This window comes from Solanum pennellii, chromosome 5 (genome assembly GCF_001406875.1).
Source record: "Solanum pennellii chromosome 5, SPENNV200".
Taxonomy (NCBI): domain Eukaryota; kingdom Viridiplantae; phylum Streptophyta; class Magnoliopsida; order Solanales; family Solanaceae; genus Solanum; species Solanum pennellii.
In genome coordinates, this window is record NC_028641.1 from 22,506,173 (window position 1) to 22,524,208 (window position 18,036).

The following is an 18,036-nucleotide window of genomic DNA, read 5'->3' on the forward strand; positions in this document are numbered from 1 at the left end:
AAGATACCACGACTTCCCTTTCAAAATTCCTACTTAGTGCAATGAGTAGATGGTGTCCCATACAACCACCTACCCTAAATAGTACACTCTTTTAAAATGCTTGGCACCAAGAGGGTTTTAGGAAATGGAGTATAGAATTAGGTCTTAGGGTTTAAAACATAATAAACCCTAAAATAAACGTCCATGGTTCATAAAAGACTTGGGTTGAATTGACCTAACACCCCAAGCCTTGGCATATAAATGCAGCTTTTGGGCAGCCTCCATCGACATTTGAAACCAATGGATCGTCTGACCATCAACGGTCCGTTGGTGGGGTCTCGTTGTTTGATACTTAGCTATTATTGGAGCTGGTACAACCTACCTTGTATATCCAATCGACAAGGCAAGTCGATGGGCCATTGGTTGGATCACTTGCTATCATTTGCCCTCGTTGGTGGACACTGCCAACGCAATTTGGGTCCTTCTCTTGGCACCTTGTGGGTGCTAGGTGGGGTTGTACCTGAACGTTGAACCTCTAAGAAAATATATCTAGGTCTTAGGAACATCCCACATCAATTTCGATCAAAACGAACATGTAAAACTCGCTCAAACACACAAAGACACACAAGCACACTCTAAGGCACAAATGTCAGGTACGTTCTTGGACGTTCGACCTCTAAACTTAACCAAACTTCACACACTGCATAAGAACATCAATGTAATTCATTTTAAATTAAAATTAACTTGCAAAACATTCATAAATCTCTATTTAACCTTAGTTCATTTTTGGGTGTGAAATTCTCCCCCACTTGGAACAACATTTGTTCACGGATGAAACTAAACACTTTTATACCATCAAGGACTCACTTAGAAACATATAACGCATTACAATCATGATCAAACATTCAAAATAAAAGAATCAACTTACCTTAAAACTTTACAACAAAACACATTCAAACACTTTAGCAAAACTCTTGCATTTCAAAATCTTTTCTTAACCCTCACTTGTGGAGGAACTACCTTGTCCAAACATTAGACATTCTCATATATAACACTTTTGACATATATCGAAACTACAATTAAAGACAAAGCAATTTTTATTTTAAAAATGGAGACTTTCACAGTGAGCATCGCCGTAGCACACGAAATTTTGCAAAACTTCACGAATCAAATCTCATTTTCATTTTTTCACTTATGTAGGAACTACCTTCTCCAACATTAAACATGCTCATAAAAATCATTTCTAAACACATTGAAACTATGGTTCATGAAAATTGAATTTTTATCAAAATTTGGACTTCCTTACAGTGAACTCAAAACTTCAATGTGTCACATGCTTAAATTTTCAATATTACTCCTTTGAAGCAACTTTAACAAGAAGGCATGACATTATGAGTGAAAATACGATACTAAATTACTCCAAAGAGAATTTGAAAGTTACACTAAGTGCAATGTGAGAGTAGCAATCCATACTACCACTCCAACTTAATTATTCTTGAGGATTCTCTTGGACTAAGTATACTACACGCAATTCTACTTAACATTCAATATGCAAAACTTAACTTTAACTTGGTTCATTAAAATTAGACCTTAAGTCATCTAACTTCATATACAACACATGATAACTCATACTATTATGCAAGACACTTAATCATTACAAAACTACTAAGGATTTGGTCTCAAGCTTGAATAAGAACAAAAAGGAAAGATTAGGATATAAACTACCTTTGTACTAAAATCATTTTTTCCTACTTAGGGCAAAGCCATCTTCAAGGTCTCGTACTTCGAAGTACCATTATACTTCTCACAAGGTCGGAACTCACACTAATCTTAACACGTGATCATCAAGACAAAACATCAACCTTTCAAGTTTAGCATAACACTTTCCTCTAGGATTCAAGCCTAGACAAACTCTTTTAAACACCATCTCATCCAAATCTTAGGCACCACTTAAATCTCATGGACAAAACTCCCTTACTAGGTATTCGTACCACATTTCCTCCTTAGAGTAAACCTACACAAGAACTTCCACCCAATCATAAGAACAACAATTAAACACTAACCACACAAGAGGGTTGCCCTCAAATCCTACAAAATCTCCACATTCTCTCAATGTTCCTCAAATTTACACCTTAAAACACTCCTACCATCATTGAACATAATCACAAGGTAACTCATTTACTCTCAAAGGTACCTTATTCAAAAACTATAACTCTTAGCATGCTTAGAACTACATCACCATACAATTTATCATCACAACATCTCATTTCTCATAAATCACACTTAGCTATAAATTTCATCACATCACAATTCTCCAAAACTAACCTCATATTTACTCTTCTATCCACAAAAGTATTAGAACATCAAAACTCACCTTTTCTCTCCTTCAAACATTAAAACATCTCCCTTTCCAAGCATTCACACCTAGAAAACCACCGGAAAAGGCAGAAGACGAGAGATATCTTATGGAGTTAATTTTTATGGAAGGATACAAGTGTAATGAAAAAAGTGAAACTCTATCATCCTATAGACACTTGTCCATGGATCTGTCGCGACTCACACAAATGACAAATATACTACTAGGCGTGGCCTGTGAGACTTTTAGACTCTACACTATTTCCCATAACCTTATGCTCTGATTCCAAGACTATCACAACCCAAAAGTACCCCCTAGAAGTTAGGGAGAACTCTTGGGTCATGATCGGGCGTACTTGACCCACTGAGGTTTAGTACAATACTTTAACTATCGTTCATTACATAGGACATGAAAAGTAGTACGGAACTAAAACTATTCAAGATATTTAATATAAAAAGCAATTTCTTTTATAAATACATAGTAAATCTTATTGTCACAAGCAAACTTAAAGGGACGACATAAATAACTTAGGAAAACGGCCTTTAGCATTAAATTAAATAAATAATAAGAGCTTATATAAAAGTTAAAAAAATAAGAACTATGCGCCCGGATATGTGAGGACATACATTGTCTTATGAGAATAGAATACCAAGCTTTGCCTTCTAAACTTCAACGTTGATTCCAACACCTATACTTATAGTGTATAGAAAAGTATGGGGTTAGTACAAAACAATGTACTAAATATGGCATAAGCAAATACCTGCAAAAAGGGAGATTTTAGTAAAAAACATTTTCATGCCAATTAAGTAAAACAATCATGAATATAGAAGTAAAACAACACAAGAGTCATTATTTTACACATAGAGAAGAATTTCCATAATTTTAGCAAAAGAAGCCACTTTATAGTAAACTTTGAAAATGTTACAGTGAACTCATTTTGGACATTACAGAGAACTAATCCTACTCTAAACTAGTGAACTTCCATGGCCAAGCAAAGAGGAAGTTAACTTATTTCAGTAGGATTTTTTCGTAAAGTTATCCTAAGACTCACCAAGGTAAGACATGCAGGAAGCGTGCATATGCCTCCTTCAATACACAACAGGGTGACCCTCAAGACTACCCCTTATCGCTTACTCAACTCGGGAGAACAAGCCACCACTCAATAACAAGACATTAGAACAAACACTCAAGCAACACACCAAAACTACCCTTTAAGGGTGCCTACTTAGTGCAATGAGTAGATGGCGTCCCATACAACCACCTACCATAAGTAGTACACTCTTTTAAAAGTCTTCGCACCAAGACTCCCCTTTCGGAAGGTCTACTTAGTGCAATGGATAGATAGCTTCCAATTCCACTACCTTCCCTACGTAGTACGTTCTTTTAGGAGACTTAGTTCATATATTTCAAATAAGTCTCACCAAGACTCCCCTTTCGAATGCCTACCTAGTGCATTGGATAAATATCATCACATTCCACTATATGCCGTAACTAGTACACTCTTTTAGAAGACTTAGCACTTTCGTTACTTTTGTGGGAGTTAGGTTAACCGACATAGACCATGAGAGATAGACATGGAATCCCGGTATTAACCCCTATCAGATGAGGTATCCTCACTTGCCTAGAGTAAGGTAATTCCCTTATCTTTTACATGGCGTGCCCAATAGCTACACATATGTGGGCGCATAGTTAAGGGATAAGGAGATTGCTACTAAGTAACCTATTATATAAAAATGAGTACTCATATCAATAGGTGCATTAGAATATAACATCTCAACTCACCAAGTGTAACCATCTCTTTTTCATATCTTCTCGGTTCTAGGCATAACTCCCTACAGATTCTCAATATTATGAACTATAGGTTAAGGATAACTAGTGAAAACCATATCTCAACTCACGAAGGGCATTAATCCTCCAACTTATATTAGAAAGCTTTTAGGATGTACTGACGTTGCTACTAAACACTTCATCTCAACTCACAAAGAGTGTTCACCCCAAAACTCCCCTTTTTACTGAACTTAATCTTCATTCATTCATTCAAGTGTGATTCTGTGTACATGTGAGCACACCATGTTTATAATCATTATTTCATTTATATTTAACTTCTATATGATCTTAGACCTTCTTTCCTCACATCACACACTTAAAAATCTTTCACATAATCATATAAGTCATTTAGACATAATCCTTTGCACTCTTTTCATAATAAACTTCATAAAAACATATGAACGAGAATAACTTCATTTAAATATTTATTCACATAATTTTCCATCATTGACTCATTAACAATACACAAGTAACTAAACATTCATACAATTCAAGTAAACACCGCCACCAAGAAATTGGACCATACCACTGAAAAGCATTTCATATTTAAAGCTAAAAAACATAACCAACTAACATTTTTATCCAAGGTTCCATAACCTATAATATTTTACTCAATAATTCATCACAAATTATCCCTTAAGCGAGTATCTAAATAACAATATAAAAAATAAGAAACCAAAGATCAAAGACTACCAGTTCAAGCTCATTTAAGCCTCTTCTTAAACCAAAATTTGAAAAAACGCTTTAACATGTTTTCATTGAAGTTTTAGCATTAAAATCAACAAATAACATTATAAACTTCATTTTGAATCATTAGAAATGTTTTCATGCAAGACCCATGGTTAATGTTAACGATAGAAGAAACTAGGGTTGAAGAACTCTTTTTTTAAATCTATTAGAAAAGGGCTCCTTGAATGGAAGAGAGTTCAAGGATAGATACCATACCTCACATTGAAGAAAGCCCAATAATTTTTGATGAAGCAATGACCACCAACAGCCCTCCTAGTTCCTTCTTGACTTCTAGGTTCCAAGGAGATATGAGAGAGAGTTAAAAGGGAGAGGGGTTTTGAGTTTTAGGAAATTAAGTCTAATATTAGATCTTAGGGTTTAAAAAACTTTATATACCTAATAAAACCTAAAAAAGTCCATGTTTCATACATGAATTGGGGTGAATTTACCAAACACCCCAAGCCTTGGCAGAAAAATGCAGCTTTTGGACAGCCTCCATCGATGGTTTGCAACCAATGGACCGTGTGTCCATGAACGGTCTATTGGTGGGGTCTCGTGGTTTGAAACTTAGATCAATTTGGAGCCTGGAAAGCCTACCATTCATGTAAAATATACGGGGAAAGTGGACGGGCTGTTGGTTGGATTACTGGTCGTCGTTTGTCCTCGTTGGTGAACACTACATAGACAGTTTGGGTCCTTCTCTAGGGTCCCTTGTGGATCCTAGGTGGGATCGTACCAAAACTTTAAACCCATAAACTAAGTAATCTAGGTTTTAGGAATAGCCTACATCAATTTCAATTAAAACGAACATGTAAAACTTGCTCAAACACACCAAGACACACAAGTACTCTCTAAGGCACACTTTGTGAACGTCATGGACGTTCTTAGACGTTTGAACTCCAAACATAACCAAACATCCCACACATCCTAAGAACATGAATGTAACTCATTTTAACTCAAAATTATCTAGAGAAACATTCACGAAGGTCTAGTTAACCTTAGTTCATTTTAGGGTGTAACAATAACTCCCCACGAATTCTCAACATTTTATATTATAGGTAAAGGATAACTTGTTGACACCACATCTCAACGCATGAAAGGTACCCATCCTCCTACATATTTTACAAATCTCATTGGAATACAATTAGTTTGCTACTAAATCCTTCACCTCAACTCACGAATGGTGTTCACCCCAAAACTCACCTTTTCATTCACATTCTTTAACTTTATTCGTTCATTCATTCAAAGTATGTGTATGTGTCAACATGTGAACAAAATTTGCACATACGAATCATTTAATTTTTATTCAATTATATACATGCTTAGACCTTCATTCATCATATTACACAATTTAACATGCTTCAACTAGTCATATATTTCATCAAGACATAATCTCTAGCATACTTCCCATAATAAGCATCATAAGTCACATTGTAAATAATAACATCAAAATCATCTTACTTCAAATAATATGCCTTCATGGCCTATTTACCTATAAACAATTAACTTTACATTCATACAATTCAAACTTCATAATACACATTACAAGAATCATCTTCATTATCACTTCATTCCACACATTAAGCCATCAAAACCATAATTACAATATACACCAAGTATATCCAAATTCATCAAGTAAACACCGCCACAAATCAGGTGGACTATAGGACTCAAGATCATTTCATAAATAAAGCTAAACAACATAACCAACTTACCCTTTATCAAAGCTTCCATCACCTATAATAATTTGTTCAACAATTCATCCTAATATAGCCCTTAAGGATGTAACTAAACAACAACATCAACCCCAAAAAACCAAAGCACAAAGACTACAAAATCATTCTCATTTAACCCATTCCTTAAGAAAAAATTTGATAAAAATATTTAACATGTTTCCGATGAATTTTTAGCATTAAAACCACCAACTAACATTATAAACATCACATTTGAATCATTTATAACCTTTTCATGCAAGACCCATAGTTAGAGTTAAAGATAGAAGAAGATAGAGCTTAAAACCCCTCTTTGAAATCTTTTGTAAATGACTCCATGAATGGAAGGGAGTTCAAGGATGACTACCATACCTCAAATAGGAAAAACCCCACTGATTTTTTATGAAGAAATGCCTACCAACAGCCCTCCTAGTTCCTTCCTGAATTCTACCTTCTATGCAGGTTCGAGAGATTTTTTTTAAGGGAAGGTTTTTCGGTTTTAAGAAATAAAGTCTAAAATTAGGACCTAGGGTGAAACTTCTTAAAATACCTAAAAGACACTAAAAATATCTTCTATGGTCCCTAAAATACTCGAGGTGAATTTACCATACACCCCAAGCCAAGGCAGAAAATTGAAGCTTTTGGCAAAACCACCAACGCGTCTGTGTAGTGAAGTTTTTGGCAGAACCACCAACGAGTCCACACAGACGGGCCTCGTTTGCCCATCGACGCCCCGTAGATGGGGCTCCGTAGATTTGATATGGGGCTTCATCTTGTGCAGGTCTTCAGACCTTGCAGGTCCAATAAACTCCCATGGACTATGGGCCATCATTTGACCAATTGTCCGTCCCTTGTGGCCGCCTTTTGGTCACTCCTTTGCTGTATCCTATCAAGTGATGGGGTCGTCTTCTAGGGCCTCTCGTGGTTCGTAGGTGGGTTCTTACCCGGATGTTAAACCCCTAAACATATTTTTCAAGGTCATCGGAATATCTCACACAAATTTCAAACAAAACAAACTCGTAAAACTTACTAAAACACATCATGACACATGCGCACTTTCTAAGACACACCTTTTGAATTTCATGGACGTTCTTGGACGTTTGACCTCCAAACGTCACCAAAATTCACACATTGACTAATAATATCGATGTAAATCATTTTAACAGAAAACTAACTCTCAAAATAATCATGAAGCTCTTTTTCACCTTAGTTCATTTTTAGGTATTATAAGTAACTCTATTGGTCAACATTATAGGACAATTTCTATATAGCCTCTTTGCAACAATAGACTAACCTACCGGGGTAGTTATAATGAAAGTTTCATATATAATATCAGGAAAAATATCAAACATTCTAGCTATTAAGAAAGTAAGAAAAGATATTGTAGCACCTCGATCAAGTAAAGCATGTACATATACCGAGAATACTTGTCACATACCAGTCACCACGTCGGCGGAACTCTCTTGTTCAACCCCTAAGAGAAGTGCATAAAAGTGATTATTCTTTGGAGCATCAATATTTAAACCACTTGCTTGAGATTTATCACTACCCTTGTCTTGACCCTTTAAATTTGGGAAATCTCTAAATTTGTGCCATCTTTTAAAATTATCAAAACAAATTCACCAAGATGACCTTTTCCACACTTGGCGCAAGTAGGCTTCTTGTTCAGTGAATTACTATCCCTTACATTTTTAGGCTTAGGGTTAGACACCCTATCATTCCTAGCCTTAGGGAACTTGGAAGGAACTTTGTTGGAAAATATCTTCTTGAACATAGGCTTGTATTGAATATCAATCCTACCCTTTGACAAAACACAATCAAAAGACGTTTCCCTCTTGGAATCTCTACTCTTTCTCTTAGCCCTTGCCTCTTCCACTTGTTGATCATGAACCATGACATGAGAAATGTTCATATTTTCTTATATCATAGACGAATAACATTCTTCTTGCAAGTCATCCGACACTTCAGTCACAAAGCGGTTCATTTCATCTCTAGGATCAAAAACCAAAGAAGGCACATATTTTTACAATTTAGTGAATTTCAAGGAGTATTCAAGTACACTCATACCTCCTTGACTAAGGATGATGAACTCCACAATTTTAGCTTTCCTCTTCTCCCTAAGAAAGAATCTATCAAGAAAAGCCTTTTTGAAAGTCTCTTATGCCACTGGTCGACCCCTTAAAGGCGTATGGTCTCTCCATTGGACATATCATGTTTGGGCCACATCCTTGAGTTGATAACTATGTAACTCGACTTTATCACTAGTAATCAACCCCATAACATAGAGGATCTTGTATATTTCATCAATGAACTCTTAGGGGGTCTTCCTCAACCTTAGACCCATAGAGGGTAGGGGGATTCATTCTTGGGAAGTCCCTCAAAAGGGAGGCCATAGTACAAACATGTTCGTTTTCTCGGGGTATAAACTCCCTATTAGCTTGGGCCATCATGGATTAAGATTGAGTAGTGAGGGCTTGTGCTTGAGTATTAATGGCTTGGACCATGTGGAGAAGGGAATCCCTTATGTCACTACCCGTCAAAGGAAGAGGATTGACGAAGCTTGGTTATCATTTACATCTACTTCAAGAGAAACGATTTGACTGCCTCGGGGAGGAGCTCCCGTATTGGCAATATCTTCATCAAGTCTTTGTGTCACATTCGTTTGAGTATTAATTGCCTATAATCACAATAAAATAATTAGATGCTAAAATCCCATAGATCAAGACTCTAGAGGCATCAGAATGGATTTCGAAGAAAGTGAGAGTTTTCATAGCATCATATAGTTTTCTATTCATAAGTTAGGAGCACTTCACAATAATTAGTAAGAATCTACAAAGACTTGGTTGAGAGAGACATCAACTCAAAGATATGCAACCTCATGTTGTGGTACTAAGTTTGTCACAATAGCGAGCACCATGTAGACGTAACCGGCTTCGTCGTCCTCTTTGAGGACTAAAACTAGCGTCATAACTTACATCATTACATTCATAGGTCAAAAATGGGGAAAAATTTATAACTTTTTCATTACTTCTACATAGAGGTTCACATATGTCACGACCCGCAGGTGCACCCTAGAAGGTAGGGCATCCTTGTGTCGTCAAACGAAAAGTGAGACAATAAGAAGTATCATCTAATCCTTTCGTATCATTGATTGAATAATAAACATACTAAAATACATAAAAATTTAAAATTTTCTTCACACACAAAGAACTCTTTCTTAAATATTACACAAGCGGAAGAGTTTCATTTCAATCATTAAATCTGCACAACATCTACTGGAACCATCTAAACTTTAGAGTATACAACACTTGGAAACTAATCCCATTCAAGGCAATAAAATGAAGACTAAGACATAAGAAACTTGTGGATATTGTCCCCGAATCAAAGAGGACTCACCAATACATCATCATTAAAGACTTTGAAACCTATCGATCGTCCATGGCACATCAAGACTTCCAATTCCCTACACCTTAGTCAAAAAGAGAAAAGAAGGGGTAAGCACATTAGATTTACTAAGTATGGAATCCATGAAAAAACCATGAAAAAGGGACATTTAGTAAATCACATACTTTTCATGAATCTCGATTAAAACATCATAATATAAGCATAAGGATAACATTTAACAACTTAGAAACATAAGAAATCACTTAAGCCAATAATCACATTTTTAGAAATATTACAGTGAACCCAATTCACTGTTACAGTGAAGTTCACTCACTTAACTTTAGACACCCTTTAGCATGTAATATTCTCACTCAAAGCCGTCCTAAGATTCATTTAAATCACACAAAGAGATACCGCCCATATACTCTCTCTAGATGCGCCTAAACGACCCTCAAGATTACTTATAATGAGTCACGTACACACTTAAGAGATAGTATGATAAGAACATGAAATTCTGCTACCAAGGTGACTATATGGTTCAGTTGAGTGAGTTGTGAAGTGACCACCCATACAATCCCTTACACACACTTAAGAGATCCGATAGACTATCTAAGATAGAATTATTCTCATTTAACACATCAACATATATGTCATATGACATTCTCCTTCCAAAGGCTATCGAAAGACTTACTTAAGTAAATCAAGAAGATAACATCCATAGTGAACCTCTTCAAGGTAGCTAAGTAATCCTTAAGACTACCTAATGCTTAGATCAGGTCCCGATAATCAACAAACTTCCCTAACTAGAGTCATTCGTAAGATTTATCCAGGTAATATAAGAAGTGATCATTCCTATGCCCCCTTCACACCTTAACTAGAAAATCGTTAACTACTCTAGATTAGTACTACTTCAACACATACAAGACATTCATGTAATTGTCTTGAAAAAGACCTAGGGAATAGCCTATTGTGCAATGTCTTGATAGAGTCCCATACCACCAGCTAAACTTCATAGAACTTCCTTAAAGCTATTAGGTATCCCATATGATGAGAGTAGGAATTAACCGACATAGATCATGTTAGAAACTCATGGAATCCGGAGTTCTAACCTTCTCCGATGCTTTCCAAGGGTAGAACGAGGACACATCTGATGTAGGCACATAGTTAAGGAGTATGAAGGGCTTTTATGCACTCTAGTCTCATTCTTAAGTAGAGGTACATTGTACTCTAGTCTCATTCTCAAGTATAGATACTTACCATAATATAATTACTTGGTCCTAGCCTTGGTTTTCATAGAGTAATTGACGTTAAAGTATCACATGAAGAGGTTTCCTCATCTATTTCATAACCCAATCACATTCACCCTACCGAAGAGGTACACTAGGGATACCTTTCAATGGAGACTAATAATAGCTTATTATGACTTTCCTAAGAATTAATATGATGCTGTTCGAACAAATTAATCTTAATTCCATCATTTCTTTACATGAAGGATACTATTACGGCTCTCGACTTCAACATTCATAACATAACCTTTACCACATACATGACCTTCTTAACATCCTCTAAGATCTCACATATCCTTCATCCATACATGACAAGAGTTAACTAGGCCTACCTATTCAATACATATCATAATCTCATAAAATTCATTCATATATCAAGTAAGGGACACAAGTCTACCAAAGAAGACACTACATTCTTTCACTTTAGCACATATAGCATATCATTCTTTTAAGTACTTAGGAATGACCCTTATCTTCTTAATGCCATCCTCAATATAACCATCACAACTCGTATAGTCAAGTAGGAACAATCATGTATCAACATCTAAGACTACACATATAAGAGCATAGTCATAGTCCACATGATCTCCTAACATACATAGAAAGAACTTATACTTTCACATTACTTCACATGCAGATAGATAAGCTCATACTTCACATAAATCAACCACACATATAATCACAATACTTCATGTTGTGCCGACAAGGTCATGATCATCATATTTCATAAGGTAACGCCGAGAAGGCCACATCTATTGCAAGTAAAGCACATAACACCACCATCATAATTGGACCATACAAATAACAATATAATTGAGGTCTAATTAACATCTAAATAATGGAATTAGGGATGCATACCCTACTCCATCTTACCACTTCGATTACAAAGTTAAATAATCAAATTCAATATCATAAGTCCCTTACCCAAGGCCATAATCAACAATTCGATACGTTTATATCAATAATCACTGAAACTAGGTCAATTCATTAAATACTTATAATTCTAGTACAACCTATATATTAACTGAATATAATTATTGCATCATTAGATAGCCCATAGAAAATTACATTAGAAATCATAAGTCTTTAGTCAATATCAATTAAATAAGCTTAGAATGCAATAGATCTAAGAGTATTCATTACTCAATTAATCAAACTGAAACATCCTATAAGCCAATTAACCATAATCTATACATGAATCAAAATCCAATAACAATCTACACATGAATTTATGAATATCAAAGCATAATCAATTCACCCATATTTTAGTGAAATTTAGTGATTTGAAAAGATCAAGGGTTCATGGAGAATATTATTGGATGGCATCAATTTGATCATATATAAACGTTTGGAAACCATTTATGCAAGAAATCAAGACTAAGGGTAGAAATTGGACTTTTTTATCTTTTTGAAATCTTTTAAAATCATATTTGATATTGGCTATAAGGTGATAGCAAGACATAGATGAAGAAATCTCATACCTTAATTGATGAATCCAAAGATAATTGAAGAAGAAACTCCATTGAAGACCCATCTTCAAGCTCCATATTCACTTTGAACTCACATATATGTTTTTTGGAGAAACTTCAGAAGGGAAGGGGTTTTTATTTAGATGCTAGGGTTTAAATGAGAGTTTAATCACTTATATACTCTTAAAATACCCCTAAACAACTAAAACAACTGTCTCCACGTTTTATAAGACTTGGTGAATTTCCCATAACCCCCAAGTTTTAATAAAAAAAGTGCAAACTTTTTAGCACCATCGACGTGACCATCGACGGACCTTTGGTCAGGACACGTCCCATCAATGGGGTCTCGTGGTTCACTTGAGAGTTTCTCCAAACTGCAGTATACATGTCCCAACCGACGATACTAATCGACGGGCTGTTTCCTGGACGACAAGCCTTCGACTGGTCCGTCGTTTGGTCACTGCTTGGCAGTGTTGGTCTCCAAGTTGGGGTCCTCCATAAATCGGGTCCTACATAGAGTCGTGTCCATACGTTTCCACCCCAAATATGTTGGTATACAAGTTTAAGACCTATAACATATTTTTCATCCAAACCGAACACGTAAAACTCAACGAAACATACATAGACACACAAGGTCGTCTCAAGGAAAACCTTTTGAACGTTATAGACGTTCTTGGACGTTTGACGTCCAAACATCATGAAACATTACACACTGCCTATATACTCTATAACAACACATTTAATAACCTTATAACCTCATGAATAACAAATAAACACATAAAACCACATATGAGGCACATAGGTGACTTAGTCGTCGAACGTCTTTGTCGTCCCTTGACGTTTGACTTCCAATACACCTAAACTCTTAGAAACTGCCTCAAACCCACATTATAAGCCATTTTAGGACTTAGACCACTACGACAACCATGTTAGTCTCTAGCTTCAACTAAGTCATTTTCGGGGTCTTACATTCTCCCCACTTGGACAACATTCGTCCTCGAATGACACTTGCCACTCTCCGAACACATCCAAGAGAAGAAATTCAACTTTAAAATTTAATGACCACACCATATAAAACATAACCAAGAAGAACACATTGAGATCACATATTCCAGAGGTTCATAACACAACTGGAAACTAGAAAACATTCTATAACTCATCAGGCTACAAAACTCGCATGCTTCATTCCAAATAACGAAAACTCATTTGATATTCAATATCATACCTATATACATCAGCTATAACAACATTATAACAATTTTAGACAAAAGAATCAATTAGCAAAATTTTGAAAAATATTACAGTGAAACAGGCAGTGATAGAAACAAGATAATATTCAAGGTAACATCATATAAAAACTTCTTACAACATGATTATGGCTTCATAAATACACAATGAAAGAAATTTATGAAATTCGATTTCAACAAAACTTCAATGAAACATGCATATCATAAGGAGAATATTACGAACTCACTTTCCATAAAAGACTCATATAATACTCAAGTTACCAAGAATTCTTTGTATTAGGCTTGAATAAACAGATAACGAAAGGTTAAGGGTACTTCACTCCCAACAACCATACCTTAACCACACTCCCCCACTTGGGAGAAACCCATTCTAAGGTCAACATAACATTACTATAAGGAACTCCCTCAAGGGATCTCAAACCATACTAACACATTCTTACTAAGGTCTACCTCATGTAGAGTAAAGACTCTCAAAGGTATCATCATCTAAGCACTACATCCCCCTTACTAGGAGAACTCACCTTTACTTTTTCAAATCCCATCACCTTACTTTCTATGGTTGGGGTCTTGACAACATCAAACTATCTCAAAAACTACTCCTTCACATTCTCACAATATACCTTACAATTCTTGCCAACTTAACTACCCTTCAAAAGGTAACCAAACGAATCTAAGGTTAAAACAACCTTCTATCACACCTCATCTCACAAGTCACATCTCATCTTTTCTCTCACTCAACACAAACATCATAAAGTTACCCTCAAGGAACAAACATCAAAGGGAATCAAGGAAAAGACATCATATACAAAGCTCTAAGGCACGATTAGATTAATGAAGAAGTGAAATTTTCCTAGCACCCAATAGCCTCCTATTTATAATGTGACGTGCTTCACATTATAAACAAGACTCTACGAGATGTGGTTCATACGACAGCTAAGACAATCCCTTAACCCTACGCTCTGATACCAACTTTGTCACGACCCACAAGTACACCCTAGAAGTTATAGAATCCTTGTGTCGTCACACGGCAAATGAGACTTAAAAAAGCCTCATCTACGCCTCTCATATTATTCGTTGCATAATAACCATACTAAAATAGGTAAGAATTAAAAAAATTCTTCACACACGATGAACTCTTTGAAACCATTACATAAGCGGTAGACTTTAATTTAAATTATTAAATGTTTACAATATTTACTGGAACAATCGTTAGAGTATCTAACACTTGGGAACTTTCCCATATAAGACAATAAAATAAAGACTCAGATATATGGAACTTGTGGATAATATCCACGAATCGATGAGGACTCACCAATACATCATCTTCAAAGCCATAGAAACATATCCATCCTCCATTCAGGTCAAGACTTGCAATTTTCTACACATTAGTCAAAAAGGGAAAAGAAGGGGTTAGAACATTAGATGTACTTAGTATGGAAGTTATGCAAAAACCATGAAAAAGGGATATTTAGCAAATCACATGCTTTTCATGAATCTCGATTAAAACATCATAATATATTCATAAGAATAACCTTTAACAACTTATAAATACATAGGAAATCACTTAGGACAATAATGACATTTTTAGAAATCTTAAAGTGAATTCACTTCACTATTCGAGGTCAAATCAATGTTACTTATAAATATATATAGCCTAGATATATATTTACTAAAATTATTACATCAATGAATAGCCCATATAAAACTACATAAGAATTCATCAACATTAGGTCAATATCAAGTAACCCAAAACTTAGTCAAAATTTAGGATTCATCCAATTAATGGGTTCATGGGTAATATAGATTAAAATAATCAATAAAATATCACTTAAATCCATAATAAACGTTTTAAAAAAATTTATGGAAGAACCCATGGTAGAATCATGAAATTGGACAATTTAACTTTGAAAACTTTAGAAAACATCTTGATAATTGGGGCTCCTTGATGAAATTAGTTTCAAGGGTTAAAAGGAATAACTCAATGATGATAATTCTTCACTTTGATTTAGAATCTCCACTCAAATCTTCACACCAAGCTCTTCCTTGATTTTTGATTTAAATGAAGTCTTTCAGGGTTTCTAAGGGATTTTGGGGTTTTAATTTCGAAGAATGAAGTCTTCAATGTGTTTAAGACATATATAAACATTTAAAATACACAAAATACCCCTAATAAACCTAAAATGGTATTATTTTGAAGTGGGGTGAAATTACAATATCATCCCTAATTTAACAGTGAACCTCCGCAGGACCACAATCTCACAAATAACAGGCCATCGACGGGGCGTCAGTCCACAAAAGGATCGTGTTGTCATCCATCGATTGGGGAGTCGATTGACCCACCGGGCGTCGACTGCCTCCGTGGTTTGGGCTTTCTTGGGCAGCCTTGACACCAAGCTTTTGGTCTTTCTTCAAGGACCCTTTGTCGGTCCTTGGGGATGTTTGACCGGATTTTTCCTACTCAAACATTACATTCTATGAGTTTATCATATTTCACATGAATTTCAACAAAAAATAACACGTAATACTCTGCGAAACATGCCTAGACATACAAGGTCATTTCAAGGCACATCTTTCGAACGTCACGGACGTTCTTGGACGTTTGACCTCCAAACTCTACGAAACTTTACAAACTGCCTACATATTAAATAATAACACATTTAAATACCTCAAAACCTCATAAATCACACATAAACATATAAACCACATATGAGGCACATATGTGACTTAGTCGTCAAACGTCTTGGTCGTCCCTTAATGTTTGACTTCTAATGCACCAAATACTTTAGACACTGCATCAATACCATATAATAGACCTATTTATGACCTTATTCCATCAATACCAACATGTTAGGCTCTAGTTCACCTAAATTATTTTTGGGGTCTTACTAGGTCTAATCATGAATAGGAGTTAATGTAATTGAAATTTTTCTCTGTGAAAGGTTTTCTTACATGTATGCATACTTACATTCATTTCTAATTAAATAATGAATGAAGTTAAATAATGTGAATGAAAAGGGGAGTTTTGGGGTGAAAATTCTTCGTGAGTTGAGATGAAGTGTTTAGTAGCAACCTAATTGTCTTCAAGAGCTTTCTAATATAGGTACGAGTATGGATACCCTTTGGGAGTTGAGATTTGGTGTCCAATACTTACCGTTAACCTATAGTAAAATTTTTGAGAGTTCGAGGGGAGTTATGCCTAGCACCGAGAGGATATGAAGAAGGGGTGGTTACACTTTGTGGGTTGACATGTTGTATTCCAATGTAATTCTTGAGATGAGTAATCCTCATTAGTAGAGAATGAGTTAGCAATCTCTTTATCCCTTAATTATGTGTCTGCATATATTTAGCTATTGGGAAATCCATGTAAAAACTAAGAGAATGACCTTACTCCAGGAAAGTGAGGATCCCTCATCTGATAGGAGTTAATATCGAGATTTCAGGTCTAGCTTTCATGGTCTATGTTTGTTAATCTAACCCCCACAAATGTAATGAAACTACTAAGTCTTCTAAAAGAGTGTACTACTTAGGGTAGGTAGTGGAATGAGATCTATCAATTGCACTAGGTAGGCATTCCGAAAGGGAAGTCTTGGTGAGTCTTATATGAATTGAAAGTACTAAGTCTTCAAAAAGATTGCACTACTTAGGGTAGGTGGTGGAATTGGAAGCCTTCTAGTCATTGCACCAGTAGACATTCTGAAAGGGGATACTTGCTGAGTCTTGTATGAATTGAATGAGCTAAGTCTTCTAAAATATTCTACTAATAAGGTACATGATGGAATTTGACGCGATATACTCATTGAACTAAGTCGGCATTCCTAAAGGGAAGTCTTCATGTGTTTTTTGAGTTTTCTTCTAGTCTCTTGTTATTGAGTGGGGACTTGTTCTCCCAGGTGATTAAGACTAGAAGAGGTAGTCTTGGGGATCACCGAGGTGTGTATTGAAGAAGGTGTATGGGTGTTTCCTTCATGTATTACCTTTGTGAGTCTTAGGATAACCTTATCTAGGGAAACTGCTATGCAAATGAGTTCACTTCCTCTTTTTCCTGAC